This window comes from Heterodontus francisci, chromosome 3, assembly GCF_036365525.1.
Source record: "Heterodontus francisci isolate sHetFra1 chromosome 3, sHetFra1.hap1, whole genome shotgun sequence".
Taxonomy (NCBI): Eukaryota; Metazoa; Chordata; class Chondrichthyes; order Heterodontiformes; family Heterodontidae; genus Heterodontus; species Heterodontus francisci.
Genome location: NC_090373.1, coordinates 146526684 through 146550497, shown reverse-complemented (window position 1 = coordinate 146550497; position 23814 = coordinate 146526684).

Below are 23814 nucleotides of genomic sequence, written 5' to 3'. Positions count from 1 at the left end.
GAACCAGAAAATGCTGGAAATACTCTGAACCCGATGACAGGTCACACAGACTTGAAACGTTAACTTTGTTTTTCTGTCCACAAATGCTGCCTGATTTATTGAGTATTGTTTCAGATTTCCAGCACAGTATTTTGCTTTTGTAATCAAAATTGTAAGTGAGGGTTGATGTCCAGAATTTATAGCTTTTTCATTTTATTGGCATTCATTGTAATCAATTGGATTGCTATTAGATTCTATCCCAGATCACAGAAAGGAGGTGCTTTGCCTTTTGGGGTCGACATTTTGGTGAAATCTGGTTCCACTGGGATTCTGCCACATGCAAGAAGCACTGGAAATTCAGGTGGGGGCGTGGAGGGGGAGGGTTAGGCGGGTCTTCTGCCACCCACCACCCCCTTGCATCAAGGGGGTGTAGCTGGAGGTGTTCCCAAGGGAACTCTATCCATTACACCCTTGTACAGTCCAATGGATCTCTGTCTAGCTGATTGCTGGCACAAGTTCCATTGAGGGCCTCAATAAGATCTGAAGAGTACCCAGGATAAAGGTAATCAATCCTGGAGAAAAGTAAAGGTCTGGTTACTCCCTTACAAGCTAGACCGTCCAACCTGAGTAATTAAATGACCCTATTTCCACAGTTCGGGATGAGGTCTGCGTGAGTCACAGATTTCGGGACCTATGGGTTTGGTTTGAGGCTTAAGGTTTTATCCATTGCAAGTTGTTACCCTAAGAGTCAACCTTGGCTTAATGGTAGTGCTCTCACCTCCAAGTCTAGACTGACATTTCAGCGCAGTACCGAGGGTGAGCACCATTGTTAAAGGTGCCAACTTTTAAATGAAATATTAAACTGAGGCCCTGTCTAACTACACAGGTGGCTATAAAAGATCCTCAAACTACATAATTAAACCAAATCATCTGCTTTTTATTGCTGTTTGTGGAACCTTGCTGTGCACTAATTGACTACCACATTTCCTACATTACAACAGTGATTACCTTTTAAAAGTATTTTATTCAATGTAATGAGCTTTGGGATCCTTTGGAAACTGTGGGGAATACAAATGAAGTTTATGCAACTTGCCTTTATAATTTAAACCTTTAAACTCTGCAATCATTCTGATTGATCTGCACTGTACCAGCTCCAAGGCCAACTTATGTTTCTTGAGGTTTATAGAATCTTATACATGAGTTTCCTACAATTGCCACTGCTCAGAGGCTCTCTTCAAATTATGCCCAGAGTTTCAGGCACAACAGGAAACAGTCATTTTTCTGGTGTTTGATTGTAATTGTTTGAGTGCTCTTTTAAAAAAAAAATCTTCACTGTGACCTGTGCTGTATTTACTGTGTCTTTGAATGCAGTTTAATGGCATCAATATCAGTCAAATTAAACATTTGAAAAGTTTCCCTGATTGCAGTTTCTTAAACATGCTGTGCCTAGTAGGCGTGGATAAGAACATAAGAAATAGGAGAAGGAGTAGGCCTTTCAGTCCATCGAGCCTACTCCAACACTCTATTCAATTATGGCTGATCTGATTGTGGCCTCAACACCACTTTTCTGCCTGCCCCCCATAACCCTTGACACTCTTATAGATCAAAAATCTGTCTAACTCAGCCTTGAATATATTCAATGATGCACCTTCCACAGCTCTCTGAGGTAGAGAATTCCAAACATTAACGACCCTCTGAGAGAAAAAAATTCCTCCTCATCTCCGTCTGAAACTGACCCTAGTTCTAGAGTCCCCGATGAGAGGAAATATCCTCTCAGCATCTATCCTGTCAAGCCCCCTCAGAATCTTATATGTTTCAATGAGATCACCTCTCTTTCTTCTAAACTCCAATAAATATAGGCCCAACCTGCTCAACCTTTCCTCATAAGACATCCCCTTCATCCCAGGAATCAACCTGAACCATCTCTGAACTGCCTCCATGATGGCTAAATGAGCTAAAACTTTGTTTTTCATACATAAAGAAGGTATATGGTGTGAGTTCAGTGCTTTCCTTAGGCCCGATTGTTTATGCTGATTTCTGTTAATTTACACCTATTTATGCCATCTTTATGTTTGGGCATATGCTAATGAGATTGGCAGGACATTTGAGTGTAATTTGGCATTGGCATAATAGGCACGCGGACAGACAGAACTTCGGTTGTGCCCCCTCTGGAATTTTTAGAGGAATCTGTGCTCATTATTTACTATTTTAAAGCTAAACTTATGATTCATCCATTGGGTTTCAGGGCCATTTCTGTGTCTAATTCAAAAGGACCAGGAAAAAAATCTGAAAAAAATGAATCCATTCAAATATACTTTATCTTGGTGAAAATAAAAGTTCTGGTGCTACAAACTGTGTTTAATTATTTAACATCACTTGTCACTGAAGTTCTGGTAAAGTAACTAATCACAATTCTTCCTTGCATACAATACTGGAAACATGTTATTCATTCAGTAAGTAAGGTTCCAATCAAATTGTGTTTGTGTTTTCAAGTGTTCTACTGATGTGTTTATATGGTTCCTTATTACAGATGTTGAATTCAAGAGTTTGAATTACATGTGATCTTCCATTGTCTTCACATTGCAATAACACTGCAGAGAGAGCTAATATAATGTAATTGTGAAACTATTGGCACAGTCCTTGTTGTGTAATGTACTATTGAAATAAACATGTATTGCTCTGTACAATACTAAAGGCTTCTGTGGTATTACTCCTAAACGTGCCAGATGTTTTGGGGGGCGGGTGGGAATCATCAGGGTGTAGAAAATCAGTATTGGGGAATAGAACAATTTTGACTTTTGACACCCAGTGTCAACGATGTCTACTTCCAGGTCAGGTATGACATATAACGCTCCCTCTACTCTGCTGGAAAAGTACAGCCTGGCCCAAACCTCAGAACAGCAGCAAATGTGCTACAATGCAAATAGTTCCACTTTGCAAACCAACTGCCCTTGCAACAGTTGAGTGAGGTTTTCAATTCCGTGTTGAATAATGGACACTTTTGAGCTGTGATCTTGTGCCCAGTAAGAGCTGGGTTAAACTATTTTTTTAATAGATGAGGTTGCCTTTTGTCTGAACCAGCTCATGGGTAATTATGAGTTACATACTTTATTCATTAGAAAGCCTCTTAGCACCAGTCAGTGACTTAGTCACTTGTGTGCTATTTTCACACCACTTCATAATTCCATTTTCAGAAAGCATTCACATGATGAATATTTCCCTAAAACGTCATCATTGCTTTTGGGCCTGAGGGTGAGATGAAAGATCCCAATCAACCCAGAATTTTGGCCACCTTGGGAATACTGTGATGCATAGTTTAATAATAATACTGTGATGCGAACACCCCAGCTGACATTTGAACATTTTCAATAACTTGTATCCAGTTAAAAAGGTGGGCAATCTGGCTTGGCTGGCTGAATGGCCCCAGCTAGGACAGGATGGCTGGTGAGAAAGGACAGTGTGTGCCTCTCCCATGGGCGCCACTTCAGCGTTCCTCTAACTCTGCTCAAGAACAGGGTGCAGGAATGATGCAATGCCCTGGAAGCTCCTTTCAAAAGTGGCCCCAAAAGCAAGGTGGCAGCTATCTGAATTTCCTTGGCAGTAGTTTGTGCTACCATGGAAGCTGTTAGAGCGGTCATGAGGATCCATCATGGTGAGCTCCACTGTAGTTCTGATGGAACTGACCACGCAGTTCACATTTGGCAGAAGTTGCAGCTGGAATTCCCCATGCCCTGTGAGATTGTGTACAAGTTCCCTGGTAGGCTGTTTAGTGCACCAAAAAATTCCCCATGTATGTCCATGAGCCTTTCAAGGCAGCCTAGGCCCTTGTAGTCTGTATCTAAATCCAGTGAAGCTGAGTTACTATGTGACTTCACGCTCTGACAAGCTGGCACCTGTGGCATCCTATCCCCTTGCCCTGGCTCCTGCATATTAATGCCCAGTGAATCACCACATGCAGACCGAACCTCTAAAGTCTGTGTGGTGCCATTATCTGAGCTGGTGCTTGCAACCGTCAGATCAAGTGACGGTACATCTTCAGGAACACTGGGTTGCTCTTCCTTCACTGGCTGAGGAGTGTCGACATTCTCAGCAGCTGAAATGAAAGAAAGGGGCAGGGGTTAGGTTGTGTTTGTAATATTCTGATGCTGATTAGTCTTATAGCCAGGGGTCATCAATGTGTCTGTACACGGACACCAGTGTCCAGGGTAAAATATTTGAGGTCCATGACTGGTAATTTCATGGATGAGAAATTTCCCATTGGCTTCTTCTCCCAGACCAGTTAGACTTCAAAAAAATCTCAGCCATCAGTTTCAATGCTTCTGAACCTTCTACAAGTTTATGGTTTTCTGCCAGTTCCGATGTTTTTTTAGCAAGCCCGCCGATAAACCACAAACTTGTTCAAAGTTCGGAAGCGTTGTCTCTGCTCTAAGCACCTGTCAGCCGTGAAACTGATGGCTACAATTTTTTTAAAAAACTGATTTCCCACAAAGCTGCTCAACTGAGAGTTCCCACTCTATGCAACTGTCAGAGAGAGAGAAAGGTGAGCAGAGAAACAGAGAGAGAGAGAGGCAGAGAGAGAGGGCAGTGCGAAGGGACAGAGAGAAAGAGAGGGGGCAGAGAGGGGGACGCAAAAGTGTTGGACACCCCTTAAAGCCTGGCTCGGGTATAAAATTAAAACCCGACCCGGGCCCGACCCGACAACAGCCAACCCGAACCCGACCTGAGCCCGAGTCCTATAATTTTTTTAAATGCCCGACCCGACCTGAACCCGACACATGTATTCGGGTTTGGTCGGGTAGAAAGGCTTTGGACCAATGATTGAGTACAGGTGCCAGTTGTTGATGTACACGTGTTCAATTAACATCATAAAGATTTAAAAAAAACAACAAACACTGAGTTCAAACAGGCGAAGGCGCCGCGACCCTGAGCACTCGCAGGAAAAAATGTATCCACTTCAGGAAATCATGCAATGTAACAAACAAGCTTCTGAACTATATCAAGCTCCGATGTCATTAACAAAAAAAAATCTCCGTAGAGAACACAGGTTGGGAAGTTTAATCTCCCTATTTTCAGATAATTTTAAATCCTTGGGCCAAGTATAGATTAAAGTAAGAGCTCTGTTGATGTTTCTGCACTTACTGCAGTTACTGGTTTCTTCCCCGGGCTTGTCAGTTTCTCCCGGACTTGATAGATTTCAGAGTGTAAGAGGTTGGGTTAATTCCACTTGGTGCTTTATGTCGGAACTTGTAGCTGTTTCTTTCCCCTCCTCACCCCCACTCTTCTCACCTCTGATTTCTGTTTGTCCTGATCTTTGTCCACGTCCGACCCGAGTCCAAATTTTGGACCTGGAGGAGAGACCCGACCCAACCCAAACCCGACACATGTTGTTGGGTCCCGTCAGGTTCGGTCGGATAGCCATGCTCTAACACCCCTGTTTCAAGCCTTTAATCTTGTGTTTTAAAATAACCTAGCAATTAGGTTATTTTAAAACACAAGTTTAAAGGCTTGTGTTATGTGAATTTATTTTAAAATGGCAAATGTCACTGAGGGACTGTCTCGATTTTTAAACTCTGCACACATTATTTTCAAGCTCAGTGACATGTTGAAAGTTGCTGGACTTTTACTTTTATATAAATGTTGTAATTCCACGACTATCCATTTGGAATCACATTGATCCAGAACTTGCATTGAGGGGAAAACAGGCAAGAAAATCCAAGGAATCTCCAGAAGACAGCACTAAAAGTTCCTCATGAATATAAGAGTGTGATGTAATGGAGTGATATTGGCAAAAACTGAATGCTGCTCACCCATATACAATAGTTAGTAAATACAATGTAATGGATAGCTTTAATAAACCTTAATATATGATTAACTGTCTATGATTCCTCAACAAAATCTATGCTGCATTTACAGTTTTAAAAACTGTCAGGGGTGACATAGTAAAAATTTACTATGTTTCAATCACCATGTTAGAACTAGGTCATTAACTGATTTTTTTTTGCTGCGAATTGGATTAAAGGACAACTTTTACAAGTATGCCAAAGATCAGTAACTGCAATGTGCATCATTTACTATCCAGTTTGAGGGCAGATAACCTGCGTGGCCAATGTCATTTGAAAGTTGTCCATCATATAATTACATTGCGTTAAAAATGCACCTTTGGTAGAAGATAATAGATTTGGCTTGGACATAAATTGGTTAGCCTGGAATACAATCTTAGAAACATAGAAAATAGGAGGAGTAGGCCATTCGGCCCCTCAGGCCTGCTCCCCATTCAAAAAAGATCATGGCTGATCATCTAATTCAGTAACCTCTTCCTGCTTTCACCCCATATCCCTTGGTCCCTTTGGCATTGAGAAATATTATCTATCTCCTTCTTGAATATATTTAATGACTTGGCCTCCACTGTCTTCTGCGGCAGAGAATTCCACAGGTTCATCAACCTCTGAGTGAAGAAATATCTCCTCATCTCGGTTCTGAAAGGCATACCCCGTATCCTGAGACTGTGACCCCTGGTTCTGAACTCCCCAGCCATCGGGAACATCCTCCCTGCATCTAGCCTGTCTAGTCCTATTAGAATTTTATAGTTTTCTATGAGATCCCCTGTCATTCTTCCAAACTCTAGTGAATATAGGCCTACTCAACCCAATCTCTCCTCTTATGTCAATCCTGCCATCCCAGGAATCAGCCTAGTAAACCTTCTTTGCACTCCCTCCCTAGCAAGAACATCCTTCCTCAGGTAAGGAGACCAAAACTTCACGCACTACTTAAGATGTGGTCTCACCAAGGCCCTGTATAACTGCAGTAAGACATCCTTGCTCCTGTACTCAAAATCCTCTTGCAGTGAAGGCCGGCATACCATTCGCCTTCCTAAATGCTTGCTGCACCTGAATGCTTGCTTTCAGCGACTGGTGTACAAGGACACCCAGGTCTCGTTGTACTTCCCCCTTTCCCAATCTATCACCAGTCAGATAATAATCTGCCTTTCTGTTTTTACAACTAAAGTGGATAACCTCACATTTATCCACGTTAAACTGCATCTGCCAAGCATTTGCCCACTCACCAAACTTGCCTCTTTGCAGCCTCCTCACTTCCCCACCCCCCCCCCCCCCCAGCTTTGTGTCGTCTGCAAACTTGGAAATGTTACATTTAGTTCCCTCACCCAAGTCATTAATATATATTGTGAATAGCTGGGGCCAAAGCACTGATCCCTACGGTACCCCACTAGTCACTGCTTGCCACCCGGAAAAAGACCCATTTATTTCTACTCTCTGTTTCCTGTCTGTCAACCAATTCTTGATCCATGCCAGTATATTACCCCCAATCCCATGTGCTTTAATTTTGCACACTAACCTCTTATGTGGGACCTTATCAAAAGCTTTCTGAAAATCCAAATACACCACATCCACTGTTTCTCCCTTATCTATTCTACTAGTTACATCCTCAAAAAGCTCCACTAGATTTGTTAAGCATGATTTCCCTTTCGTAAACCCATGTTGACTTTGTCCAATCCCGTTTATGCTTTCCAGGTGTTCTGCTATCACATCCTTTATAATAGACTAGCATTTTCCCCACTACTGATGTAATGCTAACTGGTCTGTAATTTCCTGTGTTTCCTCTCCCTCCTTTTTTAAATAGTGGGGTCACATTTGCCACCCTCCAATCTGTAGGAACTGCTCCAGAGTCTATAAAATTTTGGAAGATGACCACCAATGCATCCATTATTTCCAGGGCCACTTCCTTTAGTACTCTGGGATGTAGATTATCAGGCCCTGGGGATTTATCAGCCTTTAACCCCATTAGTTACCCTAGCCCAATTTTTTTTACTAATACTGATTTCCTTCCGTTCCTCCCTCTCATTAGACCCTTGGATCCCTAACATTTCTGGGAGGTTATTTGTGTCCTCCTTTGTGAAGACAGAACCAAAATATGTGTTTAATTGTTCTGCCATTTCTTTGTTCCCCATTATAATTTCCCCCGTTTCTGACTGTAAGGGATCTACATTTGCCTTCACTAATCTTTTTCTCTTCACATACTTATAGAAGCTTTTACAGTCAGTTTTTATGTTCCCTACAAATTTACTCTCATACTCTATCCCCCCCCCCCGCCACCCCCCCCCCCGCCCCTGCTTAATCAACCTCTTTGTCCTCCTTTGCTGATTTCTAAACTGCTCCCAATCCTGAACCTTGCTGCTTTTTCTGGCAATTTTATATGCCTCCTCTTTGGATCTAATACTATCCCTAATTTCTTTTGTAAGCCACGGTTGAGCCACCTTTCTGGTTTTATTTTTGCGCCAGACAGGAATGAATAATTGTTGTAATTCATGCACACGTTCTTTAAATATTATCCATTGCCTATCCACCATCAACCCTTGTAGTAAAGTTCCCCAAACTACCATAGCCAACTCGCGCCTCATACCTTTGTAGTTTCTTGAATTTAGATTCAGGACCCTAATTTCGGATTCAACGACTTCACTCTCCATCTTAATGAAGAATTCTATCATGTTATGGTCACTCCTCCCCAAGGGACCCCGCACAACAAGGTTGTTAATTAAACCTTTCTCATTGCACAATACCCAGTCTAGGAAAGCCTGTTCTCTAATTGGTTCCTCAACATATTGGTCTAAAAAACCATCAGGTACACACTCCAGGAAATCGTCCTCCACAGTATTATTGCTAAACATTTTGTAACTGACTAGTACATGCAGCAACAACCACTTAACATTTTGCAGAATAGCTTTTTGTTAATAATTATCTTGTCAGAGCTGAATCGGAATCGACAGTGATAGACTGAGATACAGACATAAGTGAATTTAAGAGAATCACTTTATAGGAGGAACTGAAGGGTGCTTTTTTATTTATAATTGTATTTATCCAATTTTGTCACGAGCTTTGGCGAGCAAATGACATTTTGCCTCTGAGTGATTTTGTTGTTTCTGTATTTTAGAATCCAGGACCTAGTTTAACAGCTTGTCAAGATGAATAAACTAGTCTTGGCTACCTACTGTTAATCTCTCTGTCCCTTCCTGTCCCACTCTGCGTTTCTGTTTTACATGACACTTCTGAAGTACTATCTGCTTCAACCTATAAAATTCTCCTTTTGTTGGCTGCCCTGTCTTCAGACACCTATTACAAACAGGTGTAGAAGTTGCACAAACATTGACTATCATGGGTTAAATTGTGTTGTGACAATAGCAGTGTAAGAAATGGTCCATCTTCCTATTGCTGATTTTTCTACTGCCTCACCTCAGTAATCACAATAACAATCCTCTCCTTGAGTTTTATGGTTTATTGGATGAATTTGCACTCTTGACACAGTGTGAATCCACAGAGGTCATCTGATAAGGTCCACCTACCACCCCGTGACATGGTGTAGCTCGTTCTATTCTGTCAAAGTAATTCGCATTGGCATTGCATACTGTTTTGCTTGCTAGCTAGCTAATACTTCTTTCCATTGATGTTTGAATGCTTAGTTACTTTATTTATAGGGATAAAGTGTTTTAAATTGGACTGTGTTTAGATGGCATTAGATTGGCTATACACTTTATATACAAATTAATTGCCCCATGTCCGTGGCTGAATCAATAATTTTGTCAAATGTCCGTGGTGCAACATGTTGGTGCCTATCCCTGCTTTTTTGGCAACAGAGCAAAGCTGAAGTGATTCCTGCAATTTTGAGACCCAGGCCTCAACTAGGTTTGGCAGACAAGTTGCAGGGCACGTGTTATGGTCAAGTGAGCAGGAGTTGAACGGCTTCCCTCTTTTCCCACTCCTTTGTTTGACCACAACAGGTTTAATTCTTTCTTAAAGTGGATGCACTGGCCAATTCAGTGCGTGTTTAATTCTTTACTTGCTATCATCATAACAAAAACCATTGGGACAGGGTTTCTTGAGTTTAACAAAGAAAGAGGTTAACTTTATTGTACCTAATCTGTACTAATGAAAATAATAAACTGCATGCCAACTTTCACTCACACACACATAGAAGGGGCAATACAAATACAGTTCATCTGCATAGATTAGGTGGTCCGCCCCCCAATCACATGGCGGGGCGTGCTCTGTGACACCAGCAGTGTCGTCAAATGCCTCTGTGCAGACGCCATTTGTAAAAGGCTGCCAGACCTGCACATTTGAAGCCCGTACTGTCCCCCCATCCCCACAAAAACACTGTGAAATGGTTTTTGGCCCATACCTCACCCCAATAAATACTGCCCCATTCCCCCCACCCCCAAAACACTTGCATTTAACATGTGACCTTTCCACCCCCGACTGCACAAAGTGCAGGGGTCACCCCTTCCCCCTCCACCTAACATATTCAGATTTGATCCCGTTCCCCCACCATCCCCCACCCCACCATACTAAAAATCCTAAGTTCCCCCCTTCCCCACCCCGGTGGCACCAGCTTTCCCCGGACACACAGTGAAGGCGCATGAGTGCCGGCCACCACACACAAGATTGCAGACAGCCAGCAAGATTGCAGTGAAAGATATGTTCATTTATTCATGTCCTTTATTTAAATATTTAAAGTTGGGTTCCATCACTGAGTGGTCGGGGGGCCGCCACGGCCTCACCGCTGCCGGGATGACTGGGCCCAGCAATCCTGGCATCGGGCTCCTTGGCAGGCCGCTGCCAGTGCGACTTCTGGCATAACCCGCCACAGAGCCCAATATCAGGAGCTGAACAAAATTCAGCCCTAGAAGTTTACACACACACAAATAGGTTACAGAGTGGGGAAAGGTAGATTGGTTGAGTTAAAGTGCATGGATGAAAGGTGTATACAGGCTGTGGGGTTTTGTGATTTGGCTGGCTTCTAGCTGAATTCGGTGGTTCTGAGGATTTTAGTTTGAAGAGGTAGATGACTGGTTCAGTGAATCTCTTGGAGACAGCGATGCAGATGATTTCCTCCAATGGATTTCTGGTTGTAACCGGAGTATGCAAAGGTGGTCAGTCAACAGGCAGGATTTGAAGCTTTTAAGCTGTAATGGAGCGAGAGAGAGGGACCCCCACTTGGGTTTGCACATGTTAGAGTCCATATGCTTCTCCTTGCTGCTGCAGAGAAACACAAGCTTAAAACAACAGATGGGGAGGGGCTTGTCACATGACAGTCACTCAGTGACTCAAGCATAGTAATTAGCAGTATTTCTTGTTACAAAAAGAAAAAGAACAAGCAGTCCCCTTAAACTTCCTGAGTCTTGGTTCTTGCTGGGATAGGTAGACATTTCATTTCCCTCCTCACAGGCCTTGCAATGTAAGATACAGTGTTGCAAATTGTTGGCCATCTTAAGCCGCTAGCAAAGCCAACTTTTATCTGTTCTTTTAAAAATTTCTTTAAAAAGATATAAATTCAGATCTCCAGTCAGTGGATTAACGAAAATTATCTTTCAACAAAGCAAGTTAGCATGACAACACCAAACAGGATTCAGGCCTAAAGATCAGAACAAGACGGCTGCCTTCAAAGAAAGCTGCAGAAGGGATGGCGATCACAGAAGATGGCAGTAGAGGTAGGTGAACCTGCACCTTCCCTCTGGTACTCTAATTCCAGAATCTGACCTGAACCTGTCCGGCTGGGGTAAAATATTCAAGGCTCACAACTCAGAACAACTTATTATTCTTTTAATTGTTGATTGTACCAGGGATAACATACAAACGTCCATAAACTGTTTCTTTAACTTCAAACAGTACTCACATGCACTGTTATCTTTAACTCTTTCTAATTTTAAACAATACTCATCCCAGCAATCACTCAGAGGAGTATGTTCCTATCTGTGTGGATGATCAAGTCTGACTCCAGTTTCCTTGCAAGTTGCCAAAGGTTGCCCCTTATAATACAAAGATCACACCCATGACAATGATTGAAGCAACCCATCCCCCGCACCACCCCACCCACCCCACCCTTGATTGTATCATCTTGATTTGGTCACCTTCCCATCCTGGCTCAGTGAACAGTACATTAACACACATGGAAATGTCCTCATTCTGTTCGATGTTTTGATGGGTTTCTCAGTATTCTCGAATGGCTTTTACTCCCGCAGCAATTCTGATATTAACATTTCCAAAGGATGTGTGAAACAATCCAGGTGGAGTAGAAGCATGGCCATTACTTTGTAAATCCTGGTAACAGCTTGGCAACAGGAGTTCAATGGGCAGGACAGTCAGTTTAATTCAAACAAACACAGGTCATTGTGTGGTTTGATCACTCCAGCTACATCCTTGGTTAGCATATTCATGAAGTCAATTCAGTCATGTCTGTGTCTTTATGAATAATTTCAGCTCACAGCTTGTTTTAAAAGTGTATTTAAAAGTCCCATTGGTTCCTCGAGGCATGATGGGATATGAAGCTTGGTCAATTTGTGATGATCGATCAATTTACAAAACTGCCTTTACAGTACAGACATTTGACCCTTTAATATTGGTTTACTGTCACTTGAAAAAGCCCTTCAAAACACTCCTACAGAGGATGCAGAGACCAAGTGGGCCCACATCAGAGACGACATCTATGACTCAGCAATGACCACCTATGGCAAACGTGTGAAGCAGAATGCAGACTGGTTTCAATCTCACTTTGAAGAGCTGGAACCTGTCATAGCCGCTAAGCGCATTGCACTGTTGAACTACAAGAAAGCCCCCGGCGAGTTAACATCCATAGCACTTAAAGCAGCCAGAAGTGCTGCACAAAGAACAGCCAGGCGCTGCGCAAATGATTACTGGCAACACCTATGCAGTCATATTCAGCTGGCCTCTGACACTGGAAACATCAGAGGAATGTACGATGGCATTAAGAGAGCTTTTGGGCCAACCATCAAGAAGATCGCCCCCCCCCCCCCTCAAATCTAAATCAGGGGACACAATCACTGACAAACGCAAGCAAATGGACCACTGGGTGGAGCACTACCGAGAACTGTACTCCAGGGAAAATATTGTCAGTGAGAGCGCCCTCAATGCAGCCCAGTCTCTGCCAGTCATGGATGAGCTGGACGTACAGCCAACAAAATCGGAACTCAGTGATCCCATTGATTCTCTAGCCAGCGGAAAAGCCCCTGGGAAGGACGGCATTACCCCTGAAATAATCAAGAGTGCCAAGCCTGCTATACTTTCAGCACTCTACAAACTGCTTTGCCTGTGCTGGGATGAGGGAGCAGTACCACAGGACACGTGTGATGCCAATATCATCACCCTCTATAAGAACAAGGGTGACAGCAGTGACTGCAACAACTACCGTGGAATCTCCCTGCTCAGCACAGTGGGGAAAGTCTTCGCTCGAGTCGCTTTAAACAGGCTCCAGAAGCTGGCTGAGCATGTCTACCCCAAGGCACAGTGCGGCTTTCGAGCAGAGAGATCCACCATTGACATGCTGTTCTCCCTTCGCCAGCTACAGGAGAAATGCCATGATCAACAGTTGCTTTCATTGATCTCACCAAAGCCTTTGACCTCGTCAGCAGACGTGGTCTCTTCAGACTACTAGCAAAGATTGGATGTCCACCAAAGCTACTAAGTATCATCACCTCATTCCATGACAATATGAAAGGCACAATTCAGCACAGCGGTGCCTCATCAGACCCCTTTCCTATCCTGAGTGGCGTAAAACAGGGCTGTGTTTTCGCACCTACACTGTTTGGGATCTTCTTCTCCCTGCTGCTCTCACATGCATTCAAGTCTTCAGAAGAAGGAATTTTCCTCCACACAAGATCTGGTGGCAGGTTGTTCAACATTGCCCGTCTAAGAGCGAAGACCAAAGTACGGAAAGTCCTCATCAGGGACCTCCTCTTTGCTGACGATGCTGCATTAACATCTCACACTGAAGAGTGTCTGCAGAGACTCATCGACAGGATTGCAGCTGCCTGCAACGAATTTGGCCTAACCATCAGCCTCAAGAAAACGAACATCATGGGACAGGACGTCAGAAATGCTCTATCCATAAATATCGGCGACCACACTCTGGAAGTGGTTCAAGAGTTCACCTACCTAGGCTCAACTATCACCAGTAACCTGTCTCTCGATGCAGAAATCAACAAGCGCATGGGAAAGGCTTCCACTGCTATGTCTAGACTGGCCAAGAGAGTGTGGGAAAATAGCACAGTGACACGGAACATAAAAGTCCGAGTGTATCAAGCCTGTGTCCTCAGTGCCTTGCTGTATGGCAACGAGGCCTGAACAACGTACGTCAGCCAAGAGCGACGTTTCAATTCATTCCATCTTCTCTGCCTCCAGAGAATCCTTGGCATCAGGTGGCGGGAAAGTATCTCTAACACAGAAGTGCTTGAAGCAGCCAACATCCCCAGCATATACACCCTACTGAGCCAGCGGCAATTGAGATGGCTTGGCCATGTGAGCCGCATGGAGGATGGCAGGATCCCCAAGGACACATTGTACAGCGAGCTCGTCACTGGTATCAGACCTACCGGCCTTCCATGTCTCCGCTTTAAAGATGTCTGAAAATGCGACATGAAGTCCTGTGACATTGATCACAAGCCGTGGGAGTCAGTTGCCAGTGATCGCCAGAGCTGGCAGACAGCCATAAAGGCGGGGCTAAAGTGTGGCGAGTCGAAGAGACTTAGCAGTTGGCAGGAAAAAAGACAGAAGCGCAAGGGGAGAGCCAACTGTGTAACAGCCCCGACAACCAATTTTATCTGCAGCGCCTGTGGAAGAGTCTGTCACTCTAGAATTGGCCTTTATAGCCACTCCAGGCGCTGCTTCACAAACTAGTGACCACCTCCAGGTGCTTACCCATTGCCTCTCACGACAAGGAGGCCAAAGGACAGAACTTTAAGTTAAATGTGTTTTTGCTGCAAGACTGGCTATAGAGGGTCCTAGGGTGGCAGCAGCCCAGGTTATTTTTGTGGGCCCTTAGAGAAGCTGGAGTGCTCCTTTAGGACCCACAAAAATAATTTGACTCATACCTTTACAGTGGAACTGGCTGAAGCCTGCGCAGGCTCCAACCTGTCATGGCCTAAATGGCATTCGAGATCCTACTTATGTGTAGGACCCCAATTTCAACGTTAAATAGGTGCTATCATCTGAAACAGGTGGGCGCTATGAACACCCGCTGATCGGCCCCTTTCAAAATGGAGCTGGCCTCTTCACTGATATGAACATGGCGTTAAGGTTACCGACCCCATTTTTAGGCTCCATTAACACAAGGCAGTGACCTCTAGATCTTTTGCAGACACTTTTACAGCAGTGGTTTTCAAACTATTTTGTGTGGGCCACACCCTGCACATATTGGCACATTCTGGAAACTCCCTGCCCCAACCTCCAAAATCATTGCCAGCTGCACAAAGGAATCTGTGTAATCATTGCAGAAAATCTATTGCTATAAAGAAACAGTAATAATGTGCTAATAAGTCAATAAAATGAGCAAAGATTCAGAAATCAGATTACAGACCAGTAGAAGAGGAATGGCCTTGCAGACCCTTAGACCAGGGGGCTGCAACCTTCTTTTAACCTGAAGAACCCTTTCTTTAAAAAGTGCCTAGATAAGAACTATTGGGAGCCGCAAGATAAAATTTAGCATGTCTAAACAAAATACTTAGCAAATTGCCAAGTGTCTATGGTAGAATGCATAATTTGCATAAATAATAAATAAAATACATGTGTTGAATTTATGTATCAATGGAAAAAATAGAAATTAAAATAGACGTAACTTTGAATTATTGCATTTGTGGCTTTTATTACTATAATTTTGTCAGTAAAGTTGTTTTTAAAATAAACTTTAACTTAAGATGCGTAGAATTAAGACAATTTTTTCAGCTATTGATTCTTGTGATAAAAAATCTTCCAATTTTTTATATTCTTTCATGGGATATGAGCATCGCTGGCAATGCCAGCATTTTTTGCCCATCCCTAATTGTCCTTGACAACTGAATGTCTTGTTAGGCCAATTGAGGGACTATTTCAAAGTCAACCACATTCCTGTGAGTCTGGAATCACATGTCGGCCAGACCAGGTGAGGATGGCAGATTTCCTTCCCTAATCAGTGAACCAGATGGGTTTTTTACGACAACCGATGATAGTTCCATGGCACCATTACTGAGACTAGCTTTCAGTTCCAGATTTTTATTAATTAATTAAGTGAATTTAAATTCCACCAGCTGCCGTGGTGGGATTTGAACCCATATCCCCAGGGCATTAGTCTGGGCCTCTGGATTACTAGTTCGACGACATTACCGCTGCAGCACCATCACCCCCAATAGTACATTCAGAATAATTTATCATCTCGGCTATATTTAAAACAATAATGGTCGCAACCATAAAACCTGTTCCTCGAATCAAAGGCATTATCTATATTCACGGTGTAGCGATTCCAAGTGAACAGATTTATTTTGAGAACAATGATGTATTTCATTAAAACAAACATTTGAAACTGTAAAGTGCTGCATAATGCTTTGCCTTTTATCCCCAGAAAAGTATTTCATTGGCTGTAAAGCACTTTGAGACGTCTAGTGGTCGTGAAAGGCTCGATATAATGACAAGCCTTTTTTCAATAGAAACACATCTCTTACTTTTCCCGACTTAATTTTTTTTACGCTTTTCTCATGTTAATGCGATCAAACTGGAAAAGGTTGGGAGTCACAAATGAGATGTTAAAGATTTGCATGCAGCTCCGGAGCCGTAGGTTGCAGACCCCTGCCTGACACGCTCTCACAGACACCTAATGGTGTGTGGAGGCCAGACTGAAAACCAATGCTAATGTTCCATAGCAATACCTGTAATGCTTTAGAATGCCACATCTGTTAGGCTGTTCATCTTCCACAATAACCTCTGAAAGATTGTTGGGAGTGTAAGATTACAACAATAATCTGAAGTTGTTTCTTGTAGTCCAAAATCATATGTGGGAATGCAATACTCTGATAAACATTTTTGCAATGTTTAGACATGTCTGCTCTCTGCTGTTCAAATAGTTACTTGCCTTACCTGAAAAACAAGTTTTCCAGATTCACATGATAGTAATTCCCATTCTCGCCCACACCTAAACATCTCATTGCTGGCGAGTGAACAGGTTAAGCAAATCTGCTTAAAAGCTTTCCAAAGCAAGCAGTACATTTAATTCAAATTCGAGTGAAGGCTGAAATGTGAATGTGGCAGGTTGCAATAGGTAGACTGTTACACAAGGAGGTGAATTTCCTTGACGTTGTCAGAGTATTTACTGTGCAGGGATTTGACTTTAGTGATGAAATTTGGGTGAACTTTTTTCATCACTTGTGAGCATTTAAAACTCTTCCCTCCGAATTTCCTCTGGTGTTTTGAGCCTTTTTGCCATCTATCTGCCCCCTGATTCCTCACTGGCCTTATTCACATATATCAGAGTGTAACTTAATGGATTTGAACTGCTCCTGTATTCTGGCTAAGATAGACAGATAAAGAGACCATCAGATGCCAGGATCATCCGATCAAGGTAGACTTTGTGAGCTTGACAAATTTGGAAAATTTCCAAAATGATTTCTGCAGTTTGGAAAAGGTTTTTAACTCTTTCCTGTTGCATTTTTAACCTGCCAAGACCTGCATTTGATTCTGACTGCCTCTCACAGGATGAGCCCACCGGAAGAATTTTGTATCCTCCTTTCACCTGTCCTGGGGTATCTCAGGAACATGGCTTTACCTATGGGCATACCATTCTTTGCTACCATCCTGGAGAAGGAGGAGAAGGAGCAGCACAAGATGGGAGAAAGGCAAGGAGGATGCAAAGAATGCACCTCCCCCAAAGAATATACAAATAGTACAGCTAATCTGAAGATCTCTCAGAGGAGCTCTGCATATGAAAAGTGCGCTTCACCGGTGATATAATAGGTAATGTCTTTTACCTGATGCAAGAAGACATGCAGCCATGCTCATACGAAATACGAACATACGAATTAGGAGCAGGAGTAGGCCGTTTGGCTCCTCAAGCCTGCTCCACCATTTGATAAGATCATGACTGATCTGATTGTGGCCTCAACTCTACTTTTCTGTCTACCCCCTATACCTTTTGACTCCCTTGGCAATCAAGAATCTATTTAACTCAGCCTTAAAAATATTCAATGACCCAGCCTCCACTGCTATCAGGAAAAGAGAATTCCCCAGCCCAATGGCCCTCTGAGAGAAAAAATTTCTCCTCATTTCCATCTTAAATGGGAGACCCTTTATTTTTAAACTGTGTCTCCTGGTTCTAGTCTCTCTCATAAGGGGAAAGATCCTCTCAGCATCCACCCTGTCAAGTCCACTCAAAATCTTATATGTTTCAATCAGATCACCTCTCATTCTTCTAAACTTGAATGGATACAGGCCCAACCTGTCCAACCTTTCCTCATTAGACAACCCCTGCAACCCAGGAATCAGTTGAGTGAACCTTCTCTGAACTGTTTCTAACGCAATTAAATCCTAAAGAAGACTAAAACTGTACACAGTACTCCATGTGGTCTCTCCAATGCCCTGTACAACTGTAGCAAGACTTCCTTATTTGTATATTCCATTCCCCTTGCAATAAACAAAAACATTCCATTTGCCTTCCTAATCACTTGCTGTACCCGCATACTAACTTTTTGTGATTCAGATCCCTCTGTGTTGCTGAGTTCTGTAATTTCCATTTAAATAATATACAGCTTTTCTATTCTTCCTGCCAAAGTGGACAAGTTCACATTTTCCCACATAATACTCCATCTGTCAAATTTTTACCCACTCAACCAATCCAAATCCCTTTGCACTTGCCTTATGTCCTCTTCACAACTTACTCTCCTACTTATCTTCGTGTCATCAGCAAACTTAGCTCCCATACATTTGGTCCCTCATCCAAGTCATTGATATAGATTGTAAATAGTTGAGGCCCCCGCACTGATCTCTTTGGCACTCTACTAGTTACAGCTTGCCAACCCAAAAATGACCCAATTATCCCTACTCTCTGCTTCCTGTTAGCTAACCAATCCTCTATCTATGCTAATATGTTACACCTTACACCATGAACTCTTATTTTGTGTAGTAACCTTTGATGTGGCACCTTATCAAATGCCTTTTGGAAAGCCACATCTACAGATTCCCCTTTATCCATATTGCTTGTTAGTTCCTCAAAGAACTCTAATAAATTAGTCAAACATGATTTCCCTTTCACAAAACCATGTTGAATCTGCCTGATTGCATTAAAATGTTCTAAGTGACCTGCTATAACCTCCTTAATAATAGATTCAAGCATTTTCCCTATGACAGATGTTAGGCTAACTGGCCTGTAGTTACCTGCTTTCTGTCTCCCTCCTTTCTAGAATAGAGGAGATACATTCGCTATTTTCCAATCTGATGGAGGAGGCCACCCCCACCCCCCACCCCCCACACACCTCTTTTAAGAGCGTAGGATGAAGTCCATCAGGTCCTGGGGACTTGTCAGCCTTTATTTCTAATAGTTTTCTCAGTACCCTTTCCCTGGTGATAGTAATTGTCTTAAGTTTCTCCCTTCTTTTCACCTCATGATTTACAAGTATTTCTGGGATGTTAATTGTGTCTTCTACAGTGAAGACAGGCACAAAATATCTGATCAAAGCTTCCACCATTTCTTATTTCCCATTATTAATTCCCCAGACTCACCCTCTAGAAGACCCATGCTCACTTTTGTTACTCTTTTCCTTTTTAAAGTATGTCGAAACTCTTACTATCTGTTTTTATATTTCTAGCCATTTCTCTCATACTCTAATTTTCCCTCCTTTTTTTAAGCCATTCTTTGCTAGCTTTTAAATTCTGTCCAATCTTCTGACCTACCAATAATCTTCACAGAATTGTATGCTTTTTCTTTCAATTTGATACTATCTTTAACTTCCTTAGATAGCCATGGATGGTGCATCCTTCTCCTGGAGTCTTTCTTTCTCATTGGACTGTATCTTTGCTGAGTGGTATGAAATATCCCCTGAAACGTCCGCCACTGCATCTCTACTGACCTACCCCTTAAACTAATTTCCCAGTTCACTTTAGCCAGCTCAGTCTTCATACCCTTGTAATTGCCTTTATTTAAATTTAAAACGCTAGTCTCAGACCCACTCTTCTCTCCCTCAAACTGAATGTGAAAATCAGTCATGTTATGATCACTGTTACCTAGAGGCTCCTTTCCTATGAGGTCATTCCTGCCTCAGTGCACATTACCAGGTCTAGAATAGCCTGTTCTCTGGTTGGCTCTAGAATGTGCTTTTGAAGAAATTGTCCCGAAAACACTCTATGAACCTATCTTCCAGGCTACCTTTGCCAATCTGATTCATCCAATTTATGTTTAGATTAAAATCACCCATGATTATTGCTGTACCTTTCTTACAAGGTCCCATTACTTCTTCCTGTATACCCCATCCTACAGTATAGTTAAACCGTAACTTATCTGCCTGCGCTGCTCTCTCAATGGCTACAAAGTACCCACCAACTTCAACGTTTGCTGCACAGGGTCATTTCAGGCAATTACTGAGGATCTCTACAACATCAGGCCATGGAGCAGTACGGGCAATCTTTGTCAGCTCACTGATGCCTCTCTACAGCAGAGCAGCCCAATTCATCACTTTTGTAATTTTAGCAAGGCAGCAGAGAGATAGGGTGTACTTTTCTTTTGCGGTTGATGCCTTTCCCGAGGCTGCAGTTATTGACACCCAACTTTGCATTGAGGGCTCCCATAGAACAACCTCTCCGCTACATAAACAGGAAGGGATTCTGGGCCTACACTGTCTGAAGTTTAGAAGAATGAGAGGTTATCTTATTGAAACATAGATTTGAAAGGGCTTGACAGGGTAGATGCTGAGAGGCTATTTTCCCTGGCTGGAATGTCTCGAACTAGAGGACATAATCTCAGGATAAGGGATTGGTCATTTCGGACTGAAATGAGGAGACATTTCTTCACTCAAAGGATTGTGAATCTTTGAAATTCTCTACCCCAGAGGATGCTCAATGCTTGAGTATATTCAAGACAGATATCGATAGATTTTTGGATAGCAAGAAAATCATGGGAATTATAATAGTATGAGAAGGTGGAGTTGAGGTAGAACATCAGCCTTGATCTTACTGAGTGTCGGAACAGTCTCAAAGGACCAAATGACATACTCTTGCTCTTAATTATGTTATGTTCTGAATGACCTCGTTCTGTATGTTTCTCTGATTCTATGTTAGTTGTTTAGTTGTCCACTTCCATTCACAACTGGATGAGGCAGGTCTGCAGAGCTTTGATCTGATTCATTGGTTGTGGGATAACGTAGCTCTATCTATAGCATGCTGTTCCGCTGTTCGGCATGTTTGTGGTCTTGTGTTGTAGATTCACTGGGTTGGCACCTCATTTTTAGTTATGTCTGGTGCTGCTCCTGGCGTGCTCTCCTACACAGCTTATTGAACTAGGATTTGTCCCCCGGCTTGATAGTAATGGTAGAGTGAGGCCTATGCCAGGACGTGAGTTTACAGATTGTGATGGAGTACAGTATTGCTGCTGCTGATGATGCACAGTGCCTCATGTATGCCTAACGTTGAGCTGCTAGATCCAGTCTGCATCTAACCCATTTCGCACGGTGGTAGTGCCACAGAACACAATGGAGGGTGTCCTTGTGTGATGACGGGACTTGGTCTCACAAGGACTGTACGGTGGTCACTCCTACCAGTAATACCATGGACAAATACATCTGTGACAAGTAGATTGGTGAGGATGAGTTCAAGTAGGGTTTTCTCTGCTGTTGGTTCTCTCACCACTTGCCACAGTCCCAGTCTGGAAGCTTATGTCTTTCAGGGCTTGACCAGTTCTGTCAGTTGTGGTGCTATCGAGGCACTCTTTGGTGATGGACATTGAAGTCCCCCACTCAGAGTCCATTCTTTGGATCCGGAGTCAATGTTGAGGACTTCCAGGGTCTCTTCCTCTCGACAGTATACCGCTGAACTGCCACCTCTGGTCGGTCTGTCCTCCCGGTGGGACAGGACATACCCAGGGATGGTGGAGAAGGAGTGTGGGACATTGGCTAAAAGCTATGTTTCTGTGAGAATGACTATGTCAGGCTGTTGCTTGACTACTCTATGGGACAGCTCTTCCAATTTTGGCACAAGTCCCCAGATGTTAGTGATGAGGATTTTGCAAGGTCAACTGGGCAGAGTGTCCCTCTGTCTTGTGTGGTTTTTAGGTTGTTGCCATGTGGTTTATCCAGTTTTATTTTTATTGGACTTACCAGTTGTAGTTTGATACAACTGAGAGGATGGCTAGGCTATTTTAGAAGGCAGTTAAGAGTGAACCACATTTTTGTGGGTCTGGAGTCACTTGTAGGTCAGATTGGGTAAGGACAGCAGATTTCCTTCTCTAAAGGACATTAATGAACCAGGTTTGGTTCATTTGGGTTTTTACAACTATCTGGTAGTCTCATGGCTTGCGTTTATTCCCGATTTATTTAATTTTCCTCAGCTGCTGTGGTGGGGTTTGAACTCATGTCTCCAGATTATTAGTCCAGGCCTCTGGTTTACTCGACCAGTAACATCACCACTATGAAACTGACCCCTCACAAACATGGACTGATTAAAATCGTAGATGGTCAAGAGGCCAGAATTGGAGAAGCACAGGTATGTCAGAGGTTTTGTGGAGCTGGAGGAGTTTACAGAGATGAGGAGGGGTGACTTAACTGAGGAAATTGTCGGCCAAGGGGTTGAAGTTCATATTTGCAACAGAGTGGAGGACAGACGCCAGTCTCATTGCCTTTAGTACAAACATAATCATTTAACTAAGCTTTCTCAGAACTGAGACTGCTGAATTAAGATAATTGCATCTGAGAACGTGCCAACAGCAAAGATAATCTAGTAAGAAACTAGAAGAATATACTTAGCTTTCATCCTATTAAGCAAACAGCAACTTAACGAAGTTACTATATCAAAGACAAGGGTTGACCTCTGCTGATGCGATTTAAAACAATAATGTAGAACCATCGTGAGCGTTGTTTTAATTTGTTCTCAGAATGTGAATAATACTGGCAATACTACATCTATTGCCCAGCCCTAATTTCCCTGAGTTGATAACAAGCTTTCTTATCGAACCGTTACAGCATTGAAATGAGCATCTTCATATTCTCTCTTCAACAGGTGACCAGGGAAAGGCAGCATCTATCTCCCTGTCTTTTTGCTCTTGCCACTGAACTGCTGGCAATGATAAATCTTGAACCTAGACAATCCATGAGCTACAGACTGAAGTAAGTGTACATAACATATCGCAATATATGGATGCCATCTGTAACCAACTTATTGAACTGAATTTTATGAGTCCCATAGGGATGGGAATGGAGGCTGGGTGGGGTGGTGTGGGGGGATTGGCAGAGTGTGTATCACCAATCCGAAACCTTGGAATTTAGTCTGAGGTGGGGAAGGCCAAAGATGGCCTTCTTGCCAGAAGCCAAATGAGGCCCTTAAGTGGCCAATTAGTGGTCACTTAAGGGCTTCTTCATGCCAGTGATAGCATTTTACCTGCAGCAGGGGGTGTGCCTCTGCCACGTGAGGAGGTTGCCCAGTAACTCAAGGTGGCCTCTGTGTGGGCCTGGTTGGGGGGTGGGGGGGGGGGGCGGGGTGCTCCTCCATGGGCAATCTGTGGCCCACGAAGGGACCCTGCTGACAAAGGCCAACCCTGTGGCATCACCCGCCCTCTGCTCTCAGTAACCCACCTCCACCCACCCCCCTTGCCAATGGCTGCTTGAGTGGCCACGGTGAGTCAGCCCCCACTTACCTTCAATCCAGGATCTATGGCCACCCTTCTTCAAGTGCTTGCTGCAGTTCCAACAGTATATCACTGAAGATATCCCTGAATAGATTCAGTGTTGCAATGAGGAACTCTTGGAAACATTTGTCAAGAACAAATTCAGGACATGGTATGGAAGAGCCTTATCATAATAGGCTGATC